Source organism: Gracilinanus agilis, chromosome X, assembly GCF_016433145.1.
Source record: "Gracilinanus agilis isolate LMUSP501 chromosome X, AgileGrace, whole genome shotgun sequence".
NCBI lineage: Eukaryota > Metazoa > Chordata > Mammalia > Didelphimorphia > Didelphidae > Gracilinanus > Gracilinanus agilis.
In genome coordinates, this window is record NC_058136.1 from 1,237,133 (window position 1) to 1,262,288 (window position 25,156).

The 25,156-nt window shown below is 40.3% G+C and overlaps 1 pseudogene; it reads left to right on the forward strand.

Moving 5' to 3' along the window:
• The window catches only part of LOC123253450, a 46,436-nt pseudogene that overhangs the window by 9,842 nt on the left and 11,438 nt on the right, over window positions 1-25,156 (forward strand).

A 25,156-nucleotide genomic window follows, 5' to 3' on the forward strand; every position in this document is an offset into this window, starting at 1 on the left:
TATATATATATATATATATATAAAGAATTTTGGAAACCATAGTAACTGACATTTTCATAGTGCTTTAAAGTTTCCAAGTAAGTTAGCTTTTCCTTAAAAGGTATTAAAATTGAAGGGTAAGCTAGGTGGCTTAGTGGATTGTGAGTCAGGCCTGGAGACAAGAGGTCTTGGATTTAAATATGACCTCAGGTACTTCCCGGTTGTGTGACCCTGGGCAAGTCACTTAAACTCCATTGCCTAGCCCTTATCCTTCTTTTGCCTTGGAACTGATGCTTGGTATTAATTCTAAGACAGAAGGTGAGGTTTTTTTTTTAAATTTAAAAAAATATTGGAATTGTTCTTGAGATTTGATTGTCTTAAAAGACTCACTTCTTGGTTGACTGAGTCTGAGAGATCCAGGAAGAGCTCCAGCCTCTCCTTTGGGTAGATCAAGATGGGCAATTTGTAGGCAAAGGACCTTTGCTCAACTGAATCAACTCCAAGTATCCTTGATGCATATCCTTGTTGAACATCATTCCCCTGCTATGACCAAGTGTCCTTTTGCTAACTGTTGAGTATCATTTCATTCTGATATTGAGTCTAAACTATCTGAGGGCTGGCCTGAGTCAATATTAGATTGGAAAATCAATTAATCATTGAGCATGTATCAATATCTACTATATCCCAAGGCAGCCAGGTGGCATAATGAATAGAGAACTGGGCCTGGAGTCAGGAAGATCCAACTTTCTGGGTTCTAATCTGGCCTCAGACATTTATTAGTTGTGTGCAATGTGGCTGTAGGCAAGTTAATTAACCCTGTTTGCCTCAGTTCTCTCATCTGTAAAATGAGCAGGAGAAGGAAAAGGCCAACCATTCCAGGATCCCTGCCAAGAAAACTCTAACTGGAGTCATGAAGAGTCAGATATGACTGAATAACAATGTTCTAGGGCAATGATTCCCAAAGTGGGCACCACCGGCCCCCTGGTGGGTGCTGCAGTGATCCAGGAGGGCAGTGATGGCCACAGGTGCATTTGGGGGCGGTGAATAATTGTAAGGGGGGGAAGGCCATGGAAGTCTTCGTGGGAGGAGGAAGACTTGTTCAGTGGCGTTGGACTCTTCATAACCTCTTGGACCCTATGGTTTCTGGGACTTTTTTAACAAAGATACTGGAGTGGTTAGCCAATTCTTTCTCCAGTGGATTAAAGGAAACAGAACATAGGTGCCTTGTCCAGGGCTATAACAGCTAGTAAGTGTCTGAGGTCAAATCTGAACTCAGGACTCCAGGCTCTTAGCTACCTCGTCCAGAGCTCAAAGCAGAGGGACTAGCCTAATGGAGGAGAAAGGCTTCCTTATTCTTTGGGCTCAGAGGGGAGAAGGGGTGGATAAGGGATAGCTAGTAATCATCGAAGGCCTCATTTGAAGATCCTGACTCCAGGCCCAGTGCTCTATCCACCAAGCCATTCGACTGACTCTAGGCAAACAGAGATTCAGTGACTTGCCCAAGATTATACAGCTAGTAAGTATCTGAGGCCAAATTTGAACTCAGGTCTAATGCTCTATCTACTGAGCCACCTAGCTGCCCTAGGCAAACAGAGGTTAAGGGACTTACCCAAAGTCACACAGCTAATCATTATATCTGAGACCAGATTTGAACTCAGATCTTCCTGACTCCAGGTCCAGTGCTCTTTCCACTGAGCCATTAAGTTGAGACTTAATAGATGAGTAGAATCATAGGCTAATAGAATTGGAAGGAATTTTAGAGGTCACCTTTTCCTACACTCCCATGCATTAAAATGAGGGCTGGGGAGAGTTGTTTGATCGCATGACTTCTAAGATTCCTTCCAACTCCAAATCTGTGACCCTATGAAACAGAGTCCCCCAAAGATCAAAGACCTACCCGGGGCCCCCCAGAGAGTACATAGCAGAGCTGGGACCCAAAATCAGGTCCCGTGACTCCGAATTTGAGTAGAAATAAATAAATTAAATAAATAAAATAAAGAAGAGGAATACTCACAGACTCATGGAATGTCAGAGGTGGAAAGGAGATGGCCTGCTCTACTACAGAGAAAGACTAAGACCTAGAATCAGAAAGGGTCTCATCCAATGTCACAAAGCAAGTTCCTTGCAGAGCAATAACTCCATTCTCCACCTTTTGACTGCCAGCATTAGTATTCTTCCCATTCTGGCAAGGAATGGGGAACAGCAGTGAATTGGGGAAGCCGTCCAACTCAAATACAGCCAGAGCCAGCTTACCTGCCCTAATGGAAAGGGGCAGAATGAAAAGCAATCCAGAGCTGAAGAAAGTCTCCTGTTTGGCCTTGGGTGAATAATTAAATGCTGCTGATGCCGAGAGGTTCCCAAGTACTTTTGCCGATATTAAAACAGATCGCCATTGCCTGAATACACAGAGCCCAGAGTGTGTTGGGTTGGGAGTTGGGACCTGGTTGGGGAGAAGGATGTTGTTTTTGATATTCTACCTAAAGAGAATCCAGAAAAAAAAGGGAAAAGTCTTAAAAAAAAAGGACAAGTGGGGCAGCTAGGTGGTTTAGTGGATAGAAAACCAGGCTTGGAGATGAGGGTTCCTAGCTTCAAATCTGGCCTCAGTTGTGTGACCCTGGGCAAGTCACTTAACCCCTGTTGCCTATCTCTTATCACTCTTCTGCCTTGGAACCAATGCACAATATTGATTTTAAGATGGAAGGGAAGGGTTTAAAAAAGAAAAAAAAAGACAAGAGTCATATGGTTGGGAAAGCGAAACTAAATATGCTGCTTTAATAGAAAATTAGAAAAAAATTTAATTTTTTAATAGAAAAATTTAATTTTTTAAATAGATTAACATTAAATTAAAATAAAAAATTAAATTAAAATAGAAAAAAACTAATAGAAAATTTTAAAATATAGAAAAAAAATTTAGTAGAAAATGGAGGTGGTGATAGAGAATGAATCACTCTCTGCAAGGACATAGAGAAAGAACCAGGGGTCATAGTAAACCACAAGTAAAGAAAGCATGAGTCAGCCATATAGTGATGGAACCAAGAAAGCAGATGTGCTTCTATGGTACATAAATAGGAACAGTCATCGAGGAACCAGTCCAGTGACAGATGAAAAATGCTAAACTAGGGGTCCTGCATTATAGTCTCAGCTCTGTACTACTAATTCATTGTATGATCTTAGGCAATTCCCCATTCTCCTATGGGCCTCAGTTTCCCCATTTGTAAAATGAGGGTATTGCATTAGATGATTTCTAAATTCCTTTCCAGGTGAGACACTCCTGGATCTGTGAAATTAATAATTTATAGTTAGTAGAAGAAGCTATTTTATAATTTTAGCTATTATATATTATATATAATGGATGTTATTATAGCTATTAGGTGGCCTAGTACATGGAAGGTTCCATTTGTAGTCAGGGAGACCTGAGTTCTAATCCTGCCTCTGATATTTACTAGCTGTGTGACCTTAGGCAAATTACTTAATCTTTACCATTCTCAGTTTCCTTATTGTAAAATAGGGCAGCCAAGTGGCAAAGAGGATCAAGTGCTAGGGCCTGGAGTCAGGAGGGGCCAAGTTCAAATCTGATCTCACTACTTTTTGGGCAAGTCACTTCTCCCTGTTTGTCTCAGTTTCCTCATCTGTAAAATGAGCTGGAGAAGGAAATGGCAAACTGCTCTAGTGTCTCTGCCAAGAAAACCCCAAATGGGGTCACTAAGAGTCAGGCACAACTTCATAACAACAACATAATAGGGATAATAATAGCACCTGACTCATAGGGTTGTTGTGAGGGTCAATCGAGAAAGCATCTGATGTTAACTATTAACATTATCTGATTCCTCAACTTATGAAGCACTTGGGAGGGTTTGAGAGAATTCTTAAAATGATTCAAAGTTTGGAAAAGAGAATTTAATGCTTATTTGGTAAAAAGAAATTGGTATTATACAACTTGATTTTAATACCCAAGTGTCTTTTTTTTCTTTTTTCTTGTTGTATTTATGTTTTTTTATTCGACATTTATTAATATTCGTTTTTAATCTGTTTACATACTTTATGCCCCTACTTTCCCCTTCACCCCCCGCTCTCCCCCCACCCATGGCCAACACACATTTCCACTAGTTGTAACAAGTGTCCTTGTTCAGGGTCTATTTCCCATTCATGTCCGCCTCAGTCCATGCATTCAAGCAATTGTTTATCTTATATGTTTCCTCTCCTGCAGTCCTTCCTCTGAATGTGGGTAGCATCTTTACCATAAATCCCTCAGAGCTGTCTTGTATCATTGTATTGCTACTGGTACAGGAGCCCATTACATTTGATTTTACCATAGTATATCAGTCTCTGTGTACAATGTTCTTCTGGCTCTGCTCCTTTCGCTCTGCATCTGTTCCCGGAGGTCTCTCCAGTTCGCCTGGAACTCCTCCAGTTTATTAAAAAAAAAAAAAAAAAAGTATTCCATCACCCGCATATACCACAGTTTGTTCAGCCATTCCCCAATTGAAGGACATACCCTCATTTTCCAGTTTTTTGCCACTACAAAAAGCGCAGCTATAAATATTTTCGTACAAGTCTCTTTATCTGTGATCTGTTTGGGGTACAAACCCAGCAATGGTATGGCTGGATCAAAGGGCAGGCATTCTTTTATAGCCCTTTGGGCATAGTTCCAAATTGCCAGCCAGAATGGCCGGATCATTTCACAACTCCACCAGCAATGCATCAATGTCCCGATTTTGCCACATCTCCTCCAGCATTCATTACTCTCCCCTTCTTTCATTTTAGCCAATCTACTAGGTGTGAGATGATACCTCAGAGTTGTTTTGATTTGCATTTCTCTAATTATTAGAGATTTGGAACACTTTCTCATGTGCTTATTGATACTTTTGATTTCTTTACCTGAAAATTGGCTATTCATGTCTCTTGCCCATTTATCAATTGGGGAATGGCTTGATTTTTTTATACCCCAAGAGTGTCTTTACAAGCATCATTAAAAAATTACATTCTGTCTTAGAATCAATACTAAATATTGATTCCAAGGGAGAAGAACAGTAAGGGCTAGGCAATGAGGGTTAAGTGACTTGCCCAGGGTCACCCAGCTAGGAAGTGTCTGAGGCCAAATTTGAACTCAAGACCTCTTATTTCCGGACTTGGCTCTCAATTCACTAAGCCACCTAGCTACAACAAGCATTATTAGTGGAAGCTTACATTGTGTATTGAACACAGCACTGGATTTGGAGTCCGAGGTCCTGGGTTCAAATTCAGACTTTCCTTTTTTGCCTGATCAGAAAATTGTGTGGCTTAGTCAAAAGTGATATAACCTCTCTGGGGGCAGCTGGGTAGCTCAGTGGATGGAGAGCCAGGCCTAGAGACGGGCGGTCCTGGGTTCAAATCCGGCCTCAGACACTTCCCAACTGTGTGACGCTGGGCAAGTCACTTAACCCCCATTGCCTACCCTTACCACTCTTCCACCTATAAGTCAATGCACAGAAGTTAAGGGTTTTAAAAATAAATAAAATAAATGAAAAAAAAACCTTTATTCTAAAAGTGATATAACCTCTTTGGGGTTCATGTTCTTTATTTGGAAAAGGAGGCTGTTAGTTTAGGTAATTTTTAAGACCTCATTCAAGCTCTATATCCTTTGAACCTATACATAGGAGTATTTGTATAGTTCCAGTCTAGTTTTCTGACTTTATCTATCCCTCCTCCCTCCCCTGTACATACATTTTGTTCTAGCCTGGTTGGTTTACTTTCTACCTCCTAAATATATCTTGCCTAGACCTTCCCCTCAGCCTTTATCTATTTAATTTTCTCTTCTTGGATTGCCTTCATCTAACTCATCTGATTGCCTAAATTCACAAAACCTTCTCTGTCTAACCAGGCCACAGACATATCTGTGATCTATCATTGAGAGTGTCTTATCCTCCTTATAGATTAGAAACCCCTTGAAGGCAGGGACCATGCTGTCCTTCAATCTCCTCCTAGAACCTCCTATGTGACACAGAGCTCTGTACATAGTAGATGTTCAAGAAATCTTTGTTATATCATATTGTATTCTAGGTAATATGATACAGTAGAAGGAATTTAGTATTTGGAATTAGGAATCTTGGGCTTCTGAAATCAAACAGCTAGGTAAAAACAGTGTGGGACTGTGTCACCCTGGGCAAGTCACTCAATCCCATTTGCCTAGCCCTTGCCCTTCTGTCTTAGAACTGTTGCTGAGTCAGAAAGTAGGGGTTTAAAAAACAAAACAAAACAGTGCTGGGATCCTGGAGTTAGAGAAACCAGAATTCTAATCCTCTGATAAGTACTGGCTGTGTGACCTTGAGCAAGTCACTTACCCTCTGTCTGCCTCAGTTTCCTTTTAAAAAATAAAATTAACCAATGCTCTATCTAATTTTTTTAATAAAACCAATTCCTAATCTTACTTATTAGTTCAGGAGTTCTCTTACTTTCAATTTTATTAATTTCTCCTTTGATTTTTAGGATTTCCAATTTAATCTTTAATTGAGGATTTTAAATTTGTTTAGTTACATACCCAATTCATTGATATGCTTCCCCCCCATTTGACTCAGTTTCCTCACCTGTCAAATGAAGATATTAATAGTGTCTACCTTCTTGGATTGATTTGAAGGTCAAATGAGATAATAGTAAAGAGGCTAGAGTAGCACCTCTAACACAATGGGAGCTTAATAGATGCTTGCATTTAAATTTTTTCTCCTGAGTTTGCATCTTAGCTTGGATACTTTGGGTAAGTTACTTGATCTCTCTGAGTCATCATCTCCTTATTTGTTTGTTTGTTTTTTAAACCCTTCCCTTGGGTCTTAGAATCAAAACTGTGTATTGGCTCCAAGGCAGAAGAGTGGTAAGGGTAGGCAATGGGGGTTAAGTGACTTGTCCAGGGTCACATAGCTGGGAAGCAGCTGAGGTCAAATTTGAACTTAGGACCTTCTGTTTCTAGGCCTGGCTCTCAACCCACTGAGCCACCCAGCCTGTCCCCTCCTTATCTTTTAAATGAGAGGCTGGACTCTTCTAAGGATATCCTCCAGCTTTGTTCCTATGAACAGCAGTGAAAACGCCCATCACTCATCTAGCTCTGTAACTCTTCTCCCCCCCACCCCCCACCCTTTTGGATTCTAAGGCAGAAGGGCAGTGAAGGCAAGGCAATTAGAGTTGTGTCTTGCCCAACGGTCACACAGTTAGGAAGTGTCTTCAGATCTGAACCCGGATCCTTCTGTCTCCAAGTTTGGCACTCTATCCATACTCATCCTGCTCTATAACTCCTCCCCCCCCCCCCCTTTATCTTCTGTCTTAGATTATGGATTCTAAGGCAGAAGGGCAGTGAAGGCAAGGTGATTAGAATTGGGACTTGCCCGAGGGTCGCACAGTTAGGAAGTGTCTCCAGATTTGAACCTAGGATCTTCCATCTCCAGTTGGTACTCAATCCACAGTGGCACCTAATTGTCCTTCTGCAACTCCTCTTAACTTAGACTGTGAATGGCTTGTCCAGGGTCACAGGTGGAACCTCGAATCCAGGTCTTCTTGACTGTAACCAGAACTCTACCTTTAATATCACACTTATGAACAAAGTAGTTGCTTCAAATGTGTGTCAAATTTTTAAAGGAGTGGCAATAATATGAATACCACTTAGTTCACTGGGAATTGGTGAGAGTCCGACGAGATAATGTATGGGGGGCTAATAACGCTTTATAGACTTTGAAATTCACGGGAGTTTGAGCAGCAGAGGCTGAGGCTGGGGAAGGGCTAGGAGGGCGAGAGCAGAAAGGAGGAGAAACAGTGCAAACGTCTTTGAGCTGAAAGGACCAGAGGGTGGGGATGACGGGAGTGGAAGCCAAGGCTGCTATAGCCAGGGATGCTGGAGGAGTTGTTGCTGGTCAATCCTCTTTCAGTCATGTCTTTCTCTTCTTCCTAACCTGTGCCACAAAAGAACACGGCTCCCAACCAAGCTATTGCCCTTCCCTGTAGTTGTTGTTTCAGGTTTGTCTGACTCTTTGCAACCCCATTTGGGGTTTTCTTGGTAGAGAAACTGGAATGGCTTGCCATTTCCATCTCCAGCTCATTTTTGCAGATGAGGAAACTGAGGCAAACAGGACGAAGTGACTTGCTTAGGGTCACACAGCTAGTAGGTGACTCAGTCTAGATTTGAACTCAAGAATAAGAGTCTTCCTGATTGTAGCCCAGAGCTCTATCTATTGTACCACCAAGCCATCCACGGAGGGGCAGGGGCAATATAATAAGTGGAGGGTACCAAGAAAAGTGCTCTGTAAGTGAACCCTCTCAGTGGTTCAGCCACACAGGGAAGGGTGTAGCAGTGGGCGAATAACAGGTATGTGGGCTGAACAAAGAGAATTCCAGGTGATCTGACTTGCCTTTCTACAGGCACGAAGGAGGGAGTTCACAGGGCTGGGCTCTGCCCTCCAGCTTCTCTTACTTTCTCTTCAACACGAAGGCTCCCACTGCCAACAGCCTCATTATCCTCCCTAGCAACTGTGAACTCTCCTTGGCAGGTGACTCTAGGTGACCTGGTACAGGGTTTTTCAGCTTTCTAGAACTTCGTTTCCTCGTCTCTAGAATCTGGAGTCTGGACTAGATCACCCCTTAGGTGGCACAGTGAGTAGAGTGCCAAGTCTGGAGTCAGAAAAGACCTGAGTTCAAATCCTGCTTCAGACATTTACTAGCTGTGTGACCCCGGACAAGTTGCTTCACCCTGTTTGCCTCAGTTTCCTCATCTGTAAAATGAGCTGGAGAAGGAAATGGCAAACTACTCCAGTATCTCTGCCAAGAAAACCCCAGATGGGACCACAAAGAGTTAGACATGATTGAAAATGACCAAAAGGCAACAACAAATGTTATTATTCTATTATTCTACAAAGGGAATAAGAAAGGAAGAGATAAGCATTTATAAAGCAATACTGAGCTAAGAAAATTAAAAAATATTTCATTTGAGCCTCACAATAACATGTGAAACAGATGTTATTATTCTTCCCATTTTACAGATGGAGAAAATGAGACCAACAGAAGTTAAATGACTTGCTCAGGGTCACATGGCTAAGTAAATATCTGAGGTCAGATCTGAACTCAGGTCTCTCCTGACTGGAGGCTCTTGGTGTCCCTTATCTGAGTAATCCAGAGCACAAATTAGAAGGATTAAAGAGAGGAGAAAGGCTACCTTATTCTCTGGGTTCAGCGGGGAGGATTCCCAGAGTTTTTTTTCAGGTCTGGGACTAAACCATGATTTCATGGGAACTCCCAGATGAGGAAACTCCCTCTGTCTATGGGGGTTGACACCCCTGCAAATTATAGTCTTAGAGAGCTGCTTAAAGCATGGGTAGGCATGGGTCCATAATACTTCCAAAGTCCCTGGGAATGAGATTTTAAATGTAATTGAGAAATATTTGACAAAATAAATAAAAATACAAGAAAACATAAATAAAATTACATTTTAATACTGCCGATATGTAGCTCATATATATGTGTATATACATTAGAGTTCCCCTTTCTATCTGGTTTAGGGCAATGAGGAGTTATATGACTTGCCCAAGGTCACTCAGTCAGAGGCAGGACTTGGATCCTAGCTTTGAGACCTGGTTCACCGTCTACTACTCCCATGCAGCCTCTTGCATGAGTACATTCCATGTATTTATTTATATCTTTTTGTTGTTGTTCGATCATTCTAGTCCTATCAGACTCTTCATGACCCCATACAGGGTTTTCCTGGAAAAGAGAGTAGGTGGCTCAGTGGATTTAGAGCCAGGCCTAGAGATAGCAGGTCCTGATTTCAAATGTGACCTCAGATACCTCCTAGCTGAGTGACCCTGGGCAAGTTATTTAACCCCCATTGCCTAGCCCTTGCCACTCTCCTGCCTTAGAACCAACATTTCATATTGATTTTAAGACAGAAGGTAAGAGTTAAAAAAAAGATACTAGAGTGATTTGCCATTTTCTTCTCTAGCTCATTTTACAGATGAGGAAACTGAGGCAAATATGGTTAAGTGACAGCCCAGACACAGATAAGAAGGGTCCGAGGCTGTATTTGAACTCAGATCTTCCTGACTCTAGGCCTAGCACTCTATCCACTGTGTCACCCAATTTCCTATCTTTATATCTATATTTATGTCTTTGCCTATGTCTGCATCTTTATTAGTTATCTATAGCTATCTATAGGGTAGCTAGGTAGCACCATGGATAGAGTGTTGGGCCTGGAGTCAGGAAGACTTGAGTTCAAATACAGCTTCAAATCCTTCTTACTTGCCCTAGAGATAGCTATCGATACTGTGTGACCTTGAGCATGTCACTTAACCCTGTTTGCCTCAGTTTCTTCATCTGTAAAATGAACTGGCAAAGGAAATGGCAAATCATTCCAATAGTTTTGCCAAGAAAATCCCAGATGGTGTTGCAAAGAATCAGACACAACTAAAACTACTAAACAACATAGCTACTTATCCATACCTCTCTCTATTTTCTTTTTTTTCTCTCTCAAAAATGAAAAGATTTGGGGCAGTTGGGTGGCCAGGCTTGGAATCTGGAAGATCTGGGTTCAGATCTGACCTCATACACTTCCTAGCTGTGTGACCCTGGACAAGTCACTTGATTCCCATTGCTTAGCCCTTAACGCTCTTCTGCCTTAGAACCAACACTTAGTATTTTGCTCCAGAACTCCTCAGTCCCTCTTCATCAGCAGGTAGGTGATATCATGGATAGAGTACAGGACATGGAGTTGGGAAGGCTCGAGGTTCAAATACTGCCTCTGCCACTGCCACTCGTTATGTGACTGGACAAATCACTTAACCTTTCTCTGCCTCAGTTTCTTCACTGGTAAAATGAAGATGACAGCACTGGCTTCGCAGGGTAATTGATTGAGAGGATAAAAAATGAGTTCACATATGCCCAGCACTATATAAATTCTAGTTATTATTATTGATGGATAATCTTATTCAAGGTCAGGACTATTCTGAGTCTAAACAAGTTTGGAAAAGGCTTCAGAGCCTGGACGATCTCTAAGCTGACTTTTAGCCTCTAATCTGCAAAAAGACTACGGCACAGGGGAAAGAATACTAGAGCAGCATAGCTAGGTTCAGTTTTACCTTTGTCACTTAGTAGTTGTGTGACCTTGGGCGAGTCAGGGTCTTAGTTTCCTCATCTATAAAGCAAACATATTCATCGTAGCTCCAGGTCTAGGATTCCATCGTATTCCTTAGATTCTGACTCTTGGACTCATTTTAGGAAAGATAGTATAAGCAGGAGAGTGTCCAAAGGAGGGAGGTTTGGATGTTAAGGGGACTGGAAACCTGGCCATTATGAGAATTAGTTGAAGGAACTGGAAATGCTTAGCCTCATAAAAGGAAGCAAGGTGAGTAGACACTGCCATTGTCTTCAAGTATTTGAAAGAGAGAAGGGATGGCTAGGTGGTTCAGTGGATTGAGAGCAAGGCTAGAGATGAGAGGTCCTGGGTTCAAATGTGGCCTCAGGTGCTTCCTAACTGTGTGACCCTGGGTAAGTCACAACCCCCGTTGCCTAGACCCTATTGCTCTTCTTCCCTGGAACCAATACATAGTATTGATTCTAAAATTAAAGGGAGGGGGCAGCTGGGAGGCTCAGTGGGATGAGAACCAGGCTTAGAGATGGCAGGTCCTGGGTTCAAATGTGGCCTTATTTGCTTCCTATCTGTGTGACTCTGGGCAAGTCACTTAACCCCTGTTGCCTAGCCCATACCAGTCTTCTTTCTTGGAACCAATACCCAGTATTGACTCTAAGACAGAAGGCGAGGGTTTAAAAAAAAAGAAAGAGAAAGAAGTAGCGATTAGATACATTGCGTTTGACTCCAAGAGAGAACTTTTGTTATTATAAACAATTATTATTATTTTTTCAGATCCCACTTCTTTTTTTAAATTTTGAAATCTAATTAATTAATTAATTAAGAACATTTTCCCCCATGGTTACAGGATTCATGTTCTATCCCTTCCCTCCCCCCAGCCACTCCCATAGCTGATGCACAATTCCACTGGGTTTTACATGTGTCATTGATCAAGACCTGCTTCCATATTATTGATATTTGCACTAGGGTGATCATTTAGAGTCTACATCCTCAATCATATCTCCATCGAACCATGTGAACAGGCAGTTGTTTTTCTTCTGTGTTTCTTTTCCCATAGTTCTTCCTCTGAATGTGGGTAGTGTTCTTTTCCATAAATCCCTCAGAATTGTCCTGTATCATTGCATTGCTGCTAGTACAGAAGCCCATTATGTTTGATTTTACCACAGTGTATCAGTCTCTGTGCATAAGGTTCTCCTGGTTCTGCTCCTTTCACTCTGTATCAATTCCTAGGGGTCATTCCAGTTCACATGGAATTCCTCCAGTTCATTATTCGTTTGAGCACAATAGTATTCCATCACCAACAGATATAAGAGAGAGATAATAATAATAATATATAATAATAAGCAGATAAGAGAGAGAAGTCACGATTAGATACATTGTGTTTGACTCCGAGAGAGAAGAACTTTTGTTATTGTGTACAATTGTTATTATTAACAAAAAAATTGTTACTACAAACAATCTGTTTTTTGAAAAGGACCAATGACATCATGGAGTGATGTCTTAACTTATGTGTGAATTGGATTTAAGCGAGGCAGTATTACACAGTGTTTGTCTCACTCGCCTCTTCCAGTCATCCAAGTCCAGTGGCAAGACAAGAGTCAAGACGACGAGCAATGGCTTGAGATGCAGTGGATGAACTTGGCTTCTTTGATGGCCGCCTAACCTGGAGCCTTCAATATCATTGGAACAAATTGTTCTCACTCGCTTCTTCCTTGGCGAGGTGGGTGTGAGGAGTCTTCACATGCCTGGGGTAGGCTCACTCCCTGACAAGTTTGAGGTCTGTCGATTCCCCTCAACCTGGTTTAGCCTGTCTGTTGAGATTTGTTCTGCTTGGCCCCAAGAGAGAGGAAGGAGGATCAAACCAAAAAGCTTTCTAACAACTAGAGCTGTTCCAAAGCAGGATGGACAGATCTGACTTGAGGGAAATGAATCTTCTTTGCATCTCTGGAGGCAAAGCGGCACCTGGGTAACCCCTTGTTTCAAGGGTACTAAAGAGGGTTCCTGAGTTGGACTAGATGACTTTTGAAATCCCTTTGACAGGTACAAGTAGATATTTCTGCATGATAAGGAAATAGAGGCCCAGAGAGGTGAAGTTGATTTCAACAAGTATTGATTTAGTTTGTAGCATAGATAGACAGGGGAGCCAGCTGGCATGGTGGATAGAACAGAGGGCCTGAAGACAGAAGAATTCATCTTCCTGAGTTCAAATCTAGCCCCAGACACTTCCTAGGCAGGACACTTAACCCTAAATGCCTATCTCTTACCACTCTTCTGCCTTGGAATGGATACCTGGCATAAAAGAATTCTGAGATAGAAAATAAGAGTTTAAAAAAAAAAAAGGAAAGAAACAGGAGGCATACAGAGATCTGTGCTTGTTTGTGGATTGTAATGAAGGTTCCAATAGGGAAGGAGGGATTGGAGATGGACGAAAGGGAATAATGAAAAAAAGGTTCTGGAGGAGGGAGTGACTCCAGTGGGATCCAAGAAAGACAGGAAGAAATTTATTAAGCACCTACTATGTGCCAGGCTTTACAAATATATTCTAAGATATTTCATTTTGAATATATTATGATATAATAGTGCCTTACAAATATATTTCAGTGGATTTTCCCAATAACTCTTGGAGATAGGGCCTGTTATTATACCCATTTATAGATGAGGAAACTGAAGTAAACAGAAGTTAAATAGCTTGCCCAGAGTCACACAGCTAGTAATCTGAGGTTAAATTTGAACTCAAATCTTCCTGATTCTAGGCCCAGTGTTCTGTCCACTGTAACCCCTGAGCTACCTCTAGGGTTAACTGATGATGCATGCTGAGGTCAGCAGACCCAAAGCTTGGCTCATGACCATGAAACAAAGCTGGCACCATTGAGAAGACCCAGACCTAGGTGCTTCTCTCTGGCCTGATCCTCCCTTGATTACACATATCCGTGGAGAAAATCTTACCTCTACTCTCATTTTGCAAGCATTCTCTAGAGAACCCTTTCTCTGCCCTAAACGGAGACAAAAGAATTTGTGGAATTGAGGTGGGTGGGAAAGAACAGAAAATCTCTCTGGATGTGGGTGATTGGGTGCATATCTTACTCAACCAGATTTTTCTGCTGGCCGGTTAATGAGGGGTTTTGCCATGACATCACAATTCCCAACATTCTTTCCTGTGAGAGCCCCTGGTTACCATTAATAACTTGTGGAGCAGGAGGAAAAGTGGGTGGAGTTGGGGAAGAGATGGACTTTCTCCACTTGGGGCATTCTGGTTATTTCTTTCAAGTTAATGAAGACCAGATTCATCAGCTGCAACCCCTTACCCCCAGAGAAATCCTTTTAAGGAAACTCAACTGAGCTTAAAGGTCATTTGGAGATTGGCCAGTCATTGCCGTCTTCTCCTTTCTTATCCTGAGGCCTTGGTCTGTGTGTTCTCCCAGTTACCCTAGCCCTAGCAGCTTTTCCTGGAAAGATCTGTTGCTTGTCCCCCTTAACCACCTCTGCCGCTGGCACTTATTCTCTCATTCATTTGACTTACTTTTGGTATATCCTGCTCTATGGAGCCCACTGCCGGAGATGCAATGTTAAAGAGAACAACTCCCCAAAGGAGTTTGAATCTTAATAGGGAAAGGTGTGGCATGAGCAGATTAATGTCCTAGGTTTAAAAGTGGAAGGTATGGGGGCAGCTGGGTAGCTCAGTGGGTTGAGAGCCAGGCCTAGAGATGGGAGGTCCTGGGTTCAAATCTAACCTCAGACACTTCCTAGCTGTATGACCCTGGGCAAGTCCACTTCACCCCCATTGCCCAGTCTTTACTGCTCTTCTGCCTTAGAACCGATACACAGTATTGATCCTAAGATGGAAGGAAAGGACCAAAAAAAAAATTAACTTCATCATTTCTTACAGTGCAATAGTATTCTATCACAATCATAAGCTAAAACTTGTTCAGCCATTTCTCAGTGGATGGGCATCCCTTCAATTTCCAGTTCATTGTTTCATTTTAATAGGGCAGGGGAACTGAGAACCAGACAGGAATTGTACATTGAGAGCTGGAAGAAACTGAAGTCTAAGTCCAAACTCTCATTTTACAGATTAGGAAACTGAGTCAAGGGAAGTGGTTCCTTACCCATCAGCCCTCATTACACAGCTATGAAGTGTCTGGGGTGGGATTAACCCCAGGTCTTGCTGACTTCAGATCTTGGTGTCCTACCTGTCATACCAAGTTATCTCTCCTAAAGTTCCTTCAACCTGAAAGTTGTTGAAAGTATTAAGTCATGTCTGACTCTTCCTGACCAGGGGACCATACTATCCATGGGGTTTTCTTTTTTTCCTTTTTTTTCTTTTTTCTTTTTCTTTATTTTTTAACATTTATTAACTAATATTTATTTTTTAGAAAAGTTAACATGATTTATGCTCCTACTTTCCCCTTCACCCCCCCACCACACCCCCTACATAGCCGATGCTCATTTCCACTGATTTTTTTCTGTTTATTTAATTTTATTAATTTAAAAATATTCTAAGGAAAAAAAAACATATTCTGAGAAAGGATCCACAAACTTCACCAAACTGTTAAAGAGATCATCAACACAAGAGGTTAAGAATCCCAGTTCTATGATTTCTTTTTTTAAAAACATTTATTAATATTTATTTTTTGAAAAGTTAACATGTTACATAATTCATGCTCTTACTTTCCCCTTCACCCCCCCCCCCCCGCTTCCCCTTCCCCCCACATAGCCGATGCACATTTCCACTGGTTTTAACATGTGTCATTGATCAAGACCTATTTCCAAATTGTTGATAGTTGCACTGGTGTGGTAGTTTTGAGTCTACATCCCCAATCATGTCTGCATCAACCCATGTGTTCAAGAAGTTGCTTTTCTTCTGTGTTTCCTCTCTTGCAGTTCTTCCTCTGAATGTGGGTAGCGTTCTTTACCATAAGTCCCTCAGAATTGTCCTGGGTCATTGCATTGCTGCTAGTACAGAAGTCCATTACATTCTATTTTACCACAGTGTATTGGTCTCTGTGTACAATGTTCTTCTGGCTCTGCATCAGTTCCTGGAGATCTTTCCAGTTCACATGGAATTCCTCCAGTTTATTATTCCTTTGAGCACAATAGTATTCCATCACCAGCATATACCACATTTTGTTCAGCCATTCCCATGGGGTTTTCTTGGCAAAGATGCTGGAGTGGTTTGCCATTTCCTCCTCTGGTGGATTAAGGCAAACAGATGTTAAGTGACTTGCCCAGAGTCACACAGCTAGGAAGTGTCTGAAGTCAGAATTTGAACCCAGGACCTTCTGTCTCTAAGCCTGGTTCTCAATCCACTGAGCCTCCTAGCTTTCCTCTCCCCATCATTAACATTCAAATTCCCTCAGTCTTCTGCCCCAACATTTGTCGCAGAGATTATTAGCAATTTGATGCACTAATTCACAATGAGGTTTAAATATCTGAAAATAGCTTTAATTTTTCCTCTTCCAGGAGAAATGATATTTTAAAAGGAGATCAAACTTTGGCTCAAAGGAATGAACCTCTTCTTTGATACACTGTTGATCTCATCTATCCTATCCAGTGGCATGAATTTAACCACAGTTGTGCTGTTACCTACCTGAGAAGGGCCAGGTGTTAAATTTTCAGGGTGAGCATTGACACCTTGGAAAGCCACAAATGCCATAAATTAGGCCTTGATTTATTGTTTTGTTGATTGTCTAGTTTAAAGAATGTGATGGAAAAAATGTTAATAATGCAGTTTAAACTTAAAGGTGTGTCTGTTTTTTCTCTGGGGAGTTGGTAAATACATTTATCAGCTCACATTTGAATGTATAACTTATCTCTCTCTGCCTTCTCATTTTATTCCCTTCTGGTCCATGTCCTCTCTCATATCCTTTGTGGAGGATTTCCCCAAATGTACTGGAGTCCTTTTAATATTTCAAGAGTAGGGGCAGCTAAGTAGATCAGTGGATACAGAGCTGCCTATAGGAGGCCCCGGGTTCAAAACTGTCTTAGATATTTCCTAGCTGTGTGATCCCGGACAAGTCACTTAACCCCATTGCCTAGCCCTTACCACTCATCTGCCTTGGAACCAATATGCAGTATTGGTTCTAAGACAGAAAGGAAAAGATATTTCATGAGTGCAAGTATAGCAATCAGGTTGTCCATCCCTTTCCTTATGACCAGTCTAAGTCTTCCTTGAATCTCTAATGGGGGCATGCTAGCTCATGTGGCAGGAAGGGGTTTTTAAGGGTCTTTTCGGTGATACCTGGGTCATCAGCATCCTGTAGTGGAAAGACCCTGGTCTTGGAGTAGGAAGGCCTATATTTGAGGCTCTGACATTCCTTAGCTGGGTTACCTAATAAAGCACTTAACCTCCACATCCCTGAGCTTTCTCATCTGTAAAATGGGGATGATAATTGGACTGTTGTCAGGCAATGACTTTGTAGTCCTTAAAAATGCCATAGAAATGTGAGTTATTATTATAAATGATAGATAATTGCTTAGTCATTTTCCTAGAGGGATGATCCTCTCCGGGTACACTGGAGTATGCAACTTTAAAAAAAAAACCCTTACTTTCTGTCTTAGTAACAACTCTAACACAAAAGGGCAAGGGTTAAGCAAGCAGGGTTAAGTGACTTGGCTAGGGTCACACAGTTAGGAAATGTTTAAGGTCAGATTTGAACAAAAATCCTCTTGATTCTAAGTTGGGCACTCAGTCCACTGTGCCACCTAGCTGCCTCTATGAAACTTATTCTTGGGAAAAGTTAAATTCCCCAACTGGCACCTATTAGGATCAATGATTTGGTTGCTAGAAAAAAATTCTTCATGTAATCCCCTTCTCATTTTACAAATGAAGAAACAGAGGCTCCAAGAAGTTGGGCAACTTGCCTAAGGTAAGTAGTGGCAGAACAGAATTTGAATACAAGTGGGAACCCCATCCAGGAGGCTTTGTATATTCCACCACCAAAACCACTTTTTTTAAACCCTTGCTTTCTGGGGCTAGATTTGAACCCAGGTCCTTCTGACTCAAGGCTTGGTGTTCTGTCCATTGGACCACCTTGTTGCCCCCATGCTGCTACTTTTCAGATGTTATAGCTAGTGATTTAGAGGGAGAAGGGGCCCCCTGTAAAAGTTAAGAGCTGCCTCTCTTGGAAGAAAACAAGTGGGATGTCTGCTCTCAGAATCTGAGCTCTAAGACACTAGACAATGTAGATGGGAGCCATGTGGAGGACACCTGGAAAAATGCAGGCCTAGAGAGAAGTGAAATGGATGTTTAAACACACCCACTTGGCACAAGTGGTCCAACCAGATTTCCACTGATTCCTTCAAAGCAGTTGCCTTTGGAGGATGCCTGCTTAGGGAAAAGGGGCTTAAATCCTTCATTAGAGTCTTGCCATATTCGTACCAAGGTATACCAGCAAACCTTTTTTTTTTAAAAACCCTTCCCTTTTGCCTTAGAATCAATATTAAGTATCGGTTCCAAGGCAGAAGAGCAATAAGGGCTAGGCAAATGGGGCTAAGGTGACTTGACCACAGACATACAACTAAGAAGTGTCTGAAACCAGATTTAAACCCAGGACCTCCTATTTCCCAGCCTGACTCTCTATCCACTGAGCCACCTAGCTGCCCCTTGAAGTCCCTATTTTAACAACTGACCTTTATCTTAGAACTCTTCTTTTCATGTTCTTTCATGTTCTTTATCTTACACTCAGGGAAGATAAAGAAACACTGCATCCCTAGCCACTCTCCAATAACACCAAGGGGAAGACGGTGGGCATCTTCCATTCTCCTCTATCATACATTCTCTTTGCCACTATCCCCCAGAAGCCTTTGAGATTCATTCTTTTTGAATTTTGCCATATGTATCTATATATTACGTGGCCTACATCTTTGATCCATTCATCTAATGACTGTCGTACCACTTTCTTTCCTTTCTTTTTCTTGATTTTAAACTTTGCTACATTTTTATTTATATATTGCTACATTTTACATGCAATTTATTTATTGCTACGTATTTATTATGAATTTAATCAACAAACACAAACATTTCTATGTAAATAGGAGGACAAGAAAAAAAGAAATGTATAAGAATAATGAACTCTAAAAAAATTTAAGTTAAAAAATAAAAAAGATTATGGTAAAAAAGTTAAAAAAAAAGAATAATGAACTCTCATGTAATAGTTTTCTTTAACTGTATACACACAGCCACATATGTATATATACATATACAGTAGGGTCCCTGTCCTGGAAGATATGTTCCAAGATCTTCTGTGGATGACTGAAATTGGAGATATAAACTAACATCTGCTCCCCAGCCTTGACACCCTCCCTTCCCTACCAAAAAAAACTCTAAAAAAAATGAAAGTGGAAGTAGAAGAGACTGTTGTTGGGTGGTGGACTGCTGCCACAAGAGCAGACTTCCATCACTTTGGGTTGACCACAGATATCTGAAGCCACAGAAATTGAAATCGTGGATAAGGGGACTGTATTGTACACACACACACACACACACACACACACACACACACACACACACATACACACGCGCACATACACACACATACAAGCCACCATCTAGAGTCCACTACTTTACATGGCTACTTGATACTGTGACTTCCTTGATGTCTGTCCACTACTGTCCCCAGATGAGCCATGCGTGGCCATGTTCCAACTCTATTGTATATATCTTAAAGTGGTGCCGAGTCTCTGGGCTCAGTTCTTTTTGAGCTATTTGCAGATGAGTTTCCAAAGATAGCAGAAAACTTCCATGCTCTGAGCACTGGAAAAGAAAATTTTTGGTTCCAAGAGATTCTGCTTTCACAAAATTATCCCTGGGTTCCTGTGCTGTAATGGCCCTGAGGACAAGTAGGAAATGAGAATTAAAAAAACTGTTAAGCTGAAAATCTGTCATGTTTAAGGGGGCATATATGGGCATATTGAAGTTCTTTGATGAAAATTTGTTGATGGAAACTTCATCCTGAAGTACACTGAGCCTGGTATAAATGCTGAGTCCAACACAAATGTGTCCCAGTTTTTCATCTGTACTGCTCAGACTGACTGGTTGGATAGAAAGCAAGGAGTTTTTGGCCAGGCGAAAGAAAGCATGAATGTTGGAAGAGCCAAATAGCACTTTTGATCCTAGGATGGAAAGACTAGCAAAAAGATGACCATCACTGACTGCGGACAGTTTGTATACTTTTTTTTTTTAAACCCTTACCTTCCTTCTTGGAGTCAATACTGTGTATTGGCTCCAAGGCAGAAAAGTGGGAAAGGGCTAGGCAATGGGAGTCAAGTGACTTGCCCAGGGTCACACAGTTGGGAAGTGTCTGAGGCCAGATTTGAACCTAGGACCTCCCATCTCTAGGCCTGGCTCTCAATCCACTGAGCTACCCAGCTGTCCTTGTGAACAGTTTGCCTAAGTTTTTGGTATTTTTTTTGTCTTAACCTTAAAACCATTCCTACTAAGCTAGAGTACCCCAACTTCCACCCTCCCTCAACTCCAGACTGCTCTCATACCCTCTAATTCTTGTGTTCTCACTTGCTAGAATTCCCTTTAAATTTTTGTTTTCTTTTTCTTCCACAAATCTGGCTATAAAGTCTATGATTATGAAGTAAAAATTAAACTAATATAGACTCATTTTAACAAGACAGTAACAAAATTACACTTTTATCCACTACTTTTTGTCTTTTGTGCATTAAATTTTTTTTCTTGATGTTTCATTTTTGTTTTTTAAATTTTATTGCTACCCACTATCCTACTCTGCCCCCCTAAGTGAAGAGTTCCTTTGTAATATATGTGTACTCCAGCAAAACACATCAGCCCTATTATATTGCCTCTAGGATCAAACAAACTGGCATTAAAATCTCTCCTTGATCTGGCTCCCACCTTCTTTTCAGACTTATTTATATTATTCCCTTTCATATGTTATATGTTCTAAGTTGGCCTAGTAGGTACTCCTAGAATGTGACATTTAATCTCCTGCCTTTGCATTGACTTTGCATGAATGTCTTGGGAATTATTCCCTTCCTCATCATCTGGGTGCTTCTGATTCCTACCTTCCTTCAAGGTTCAGCTTAGTTGACACTGTCTTGTGTGAAACAATCCTTGAGTAGCCCAGTCTTTAGTGCTTTCTCTCCCTATTCAAATTAATTTATATTTAATCTATGTCCTCTTACTGAAATAGAAGGTCTTCAAGGGCTGCAACTATAACTAAAGGGTATTTTTGCATCTGTGTTTCCATACACAGCAGAGTGTTTATTACAGGTCTTCTGAATTAAATTGAATTTTGCATGGGAAAAGACCTTTTTGTTGTTGTTATTTAATCTTTTTGATTCTTATGGTCCCATTAGGGGCTATCTTTTTGTTTTTTTAAGATATTTTATCTTCCCAATTATAAGTAATAACAACATATGTTTTCCAAAATTATAAGACCAGAACTGTCTCCCTCCCGCCTAGAGATGGTAAGCAAACTGTTCTGGCTTATATTTGTATTATCATGCAAAACTTACTTCCATATTAGTCGTTCATTCATTTAAAAAAATCATTTAATTAATTAATTAATTTAGAATATTTTTCCATGGTTACATAATTTGTGTTCTTTCCCTCCCCTTTTCCCTCCCCCATCCTGTAGCCAACGAGTAATTCCACTGGGTTTTACATGTATCATTGATCAAGACCTATTTCCATATTATTCATATTAGTCATTGTTGTAAAAGAATACTCATATAAAACCCAAACCCCAAAATAAAAACACGAATAATCTAGTGACAAATCATATATTTTGATCTGCATTTCTACTCCAACAGTTCTTACTCTGGAGGTGGATAGCATTCTTTGTCATTGTCCTTCAGAATCGTCCTGGATCATTGTATGGCTGAGATTAGCAAAGTTTCACAATTAGTCATCATACAATATATACAATATGGTTGTTACTGTGTACAGTGTTAACTCCTGGTTCTGCTTATTTCACTCTGCATCAGTTTACACAAAGCTTTCCAGGTTTTTCTGAAATCATTTGCTCATTATTTCTTACAGCACAATTCTTATAGCACCATGACCATTATATACCACAATTTGTTCAGCCATCCCCCAATTGATGGATGTCCCTTCAATTTCCAATTCTTTGTCACCACAAAAAGAGTCACTATAAATATTTTTGTACTTGTAGGTCCTTTCCCCCTTTCAAAAGTCTCTGGGATACAGACATAGTAGTGGTATTTTCGGATCAAAGGGTATGCACATTATAGCCTTCTGGGTATAGTTCCAAAATTTCCCTCCAGAATGGATCAGTTCCAGAAATGGACTTTACTGTAAGATTGGCCAATCTGCTAGATTTGAGGTGGTACATTGAGGTGGAGTCTTTTTAATTTATATTTCTCTAATCAAGAGTGATTTAGAACATTTTATATAATTATTGATAGCTTTGATTTTTTTCATCTTAAAAATGCTTTTCATATTTTTTCACCATTTGTCAATTGACTTGTAGTATTGTAAATTTGACTTAGTTCTCTACATATTTGAGAAATGTGACCATTATTGGAGAAATTTCCTGTAAAATGTTTTTTTTTCCAGTTTGTTATTTCCCTTCTAATCTTAGTTACATTGGTTTTGTTTGTACAAAAACTTTAAACTTAATATAATCAAAATTACTCATTTAACATCTTGTGATGTTCTCTATTTCTTGTTTGGTCATAGATTCTCCCCTTCTTCATAGATCAGCCAGGTAAACTATTCTACATTCCCCTAATTTACTTAAAGTATCTCCCTTTATATCTAAACCATATACCCATTTCGACCTTATCTTGGTATAAGGTGTGAGATATTAGTCAATAACTAGTTTCTGCCATACTGTTTTCCAGTTTTCCCAGCAGTTTTTGTTAAATAGTGAATTTTTAACCCAAAAGCTGGATCCTTGGGTTTGTTAAACATTGGGTTAAGGTAATTTACTTTTGTATATTGTGTGCCTAATCTATTCCATTGATCTACCTTTCTATTTTTTAACTAGTAGCAGACTGTTTTGACAGTTACTGTTTTCTTTTTCTTTTTCTTTTTTTTTTAACATTTATTAATATTCATTTTTAACATGGTTACATGATTCATGCTCCTACTTTCCCCTTCGCCCCCCCGCACTCCCCCCACCCATGGCCGATGCACATTTCCACTAGTTTTGTCATGTGTCCTTGATCAAGACCAATTTCCAAATTGTTGGTAGTTGCATTGGTGTGGTAGTTTCTAGTCCACACCCTCAATCATGTCCACCCTGACCCATGCATTCAAGCAGTTGTTTTTCTTATATGTTTCCTCTCCTGCAGTCCTTCCTCTGAATGTGGGCAGCATTCTTTACCATAAATACCTCTGAACTGTCCTGGGTCACTGTATTGCTGCTGGTACAGAGGTCCATTATATTCAATTTTACCATAGTATATCAGTCTCTGTGTACAATGTTCTTCTGGCTCTGCTCCTTTCGCTCTGCATCTGTTCCTGGAGGTCTCTCCAGTTCGCCTGGAACTCCTCCAGTTTATTATTCCTTTTAGCACAATAGTATTCCCTCACCCACATATACCACAGTTTGTTCAGCCATTCCCCAATTGAAGGACATATCCTCCTTTTCCAATTTGTTGCCACCACAAAAAGTGCAGCTATAAATATTTTTGTACAAGTCTGTTTATCTATGATCTCTTTGGGGTACAAACACAGCAATGGTATGGCTGGTTCAAAGGGCAGGCATTCTTTTATAGCCCTTTGAGCATGATTCCAAATTGCCAGCCAGAATAGCTGGATCAGTTCACAACTCCACCAGCAATGCATTAATGTCCCAATTTTGCCACATCCCCTCCAACATTCATTACTCTCCCCTTCTTTCATTTTAGCCAATCTGCTAGGTGTGAGGTGATACCTCAGAGTTGTTTTGATTTGCATTTCTCTAATTATTAGAGATTTGGAACACTTTCTCATGTGCTTATTGATACTTCTGATTTCTTTACCTGAAAATTGCCTATTCATGTCTCTTGCCCATTTATCAATTGGGGAATGGCTTGATTTTTTATACAACTGCTTTAACTCCTTGTATATTTGAGTAATTAGACCCCTGTCAGAGATTTTCATTATAAAGGTTTTTTCCCAATTTGTTGTTTCCCTTCTGATTTTGACTACATTGTTTTTGTTTGTACAAAAACTTTTTAGTTTAATATAATCAAAACCATTTAATTTACATTTTGTAATTTTTCTCTAACTCTTCCTTGGTTTTAAAGTCTTTCCTTTCCCACAGATCTGACAAGTAAACTATTCTGTGTTCACTTAACTTGTTTATAGTTTCCCTCTTTATATTCAAGTCGTTCACCCATTCTGAATTTATCTTGGTGTAGGGTGTGAGATGTTGATCTAGACCTAATCTCTCCCATATTGTTTTCCAAATTTCCCAGCAGTTTTTGTCAAATAGTGGATTCATGTCCCAAAAGTTGGGCTCTTTGGGTTTATCATAAACTGTCTTGCTGATGTCATTTACCCCAAGTCTATTCCATTGATCCTCCTCTCTGTCTCTTAGCCAGTACCATATTGTTTTGATGACTGCTGCTTTATAGTATAGTTTAAATCTGGTACTGCTAGGTCCTCTTCCTTCACATATTTTTCATTATTTCCCTTGAAATTCTTGATCTTTTGTTATTCCAAATGATATTTGTTATAGTTTTTTCTAATTCAGTAAAGAAGTTTTTTGGTAGCTTGATAGGTATGGTGCTAAATAGGTAAATTAATTTGGGTAGAATTGTCATTTTTCTTATGTTAGCTCATCCTACCCATGAGCAATCAATGGCTTTCCAATTGTTTAGATCCAGTTTTATTTGTTTGGAAAGTGTTTTGTAGTTGTTTTCATATAATTGCTGTGTTTGTTTTGGTAGATAGATTCCTAAGTATTTTATATTGTCTAGGGTGATTTTAAATGGTGTTTCTCTTTCTACTTCTTGCTGCTCTAGTGTGTTGGAAATGTATAGAAATGCTGATGATTTATGTGCATTTATTTTGTATCCTGCAACTTTACTAAAGTTGTTGATTATTTCTACAAGCTTCTTGGTTGATTCTCTAGGATTTTTTAAGTAGACCATCATATCATC